Source organism: Morone saxatilis, unplaced genomic scaffold (genome assembly GCF_004916995.1).
Source record: "Morone saxatilis isolate NCDOM2014 unplaced genomic scaffold, NCSU_SB_2.0 Contig18, whole genome shotgun sequence".
NCBI lineage: Eukaryota > Metazoa > Chordata > Actinopteri > Moronidae > Morone > Morone saxatilis.
The window spans coordinates 25,636,286-25,636,837 of NW_023339740.1; positions in this window are offsets into that span (position 1 = coordinate 25,636,286).

A 552-nucleotide genomic window follows, 5' to 3' on the forward strand; every position below is an offset into this window, starting at 1 on the left:
TCAAAACACAGTAGCGTTGGCCGATCCTATTAAGGTTTGTTCCTCATACAATTTTTTATTGTTGACTGAGTAGAACCAGAGCTGATTTGGTGGAAAGGGGGAACTCCTGGTCACTTTTCTGGTCTAGAACACGATGAAACTCCCACAAAATCTTTTCCAATTAGCCTTTTTAATGAAAATATTTGTTTCAAAATAGTGATGATCATTAGACACATTCACATTCAAGTTACTGTGACACATATCTCACACTAGTAAGATGTTCCTGGATCAGCACCAAAACTCACAATGTGTTCCCTGGCCCAATGATTCCACCACACTTCATTGGAATCTCTTCACAGGTTTTAGAGAGTATCTTACTCACTGATAACTGATGAATAGGACCGCCTGGTGACGTAAATGCAGTGGTGGAAAGTAAGTATATTTACTCAAGTACTGAAGGAAAATGTTGAGGTACTTTACTTGAGTATTTTAAACTACGTTATACTTTTACTTCACTACATTTCAGAGGTAAATATTCTACATCTTCTTTATTTATTTGACAGTTGTAGTTAC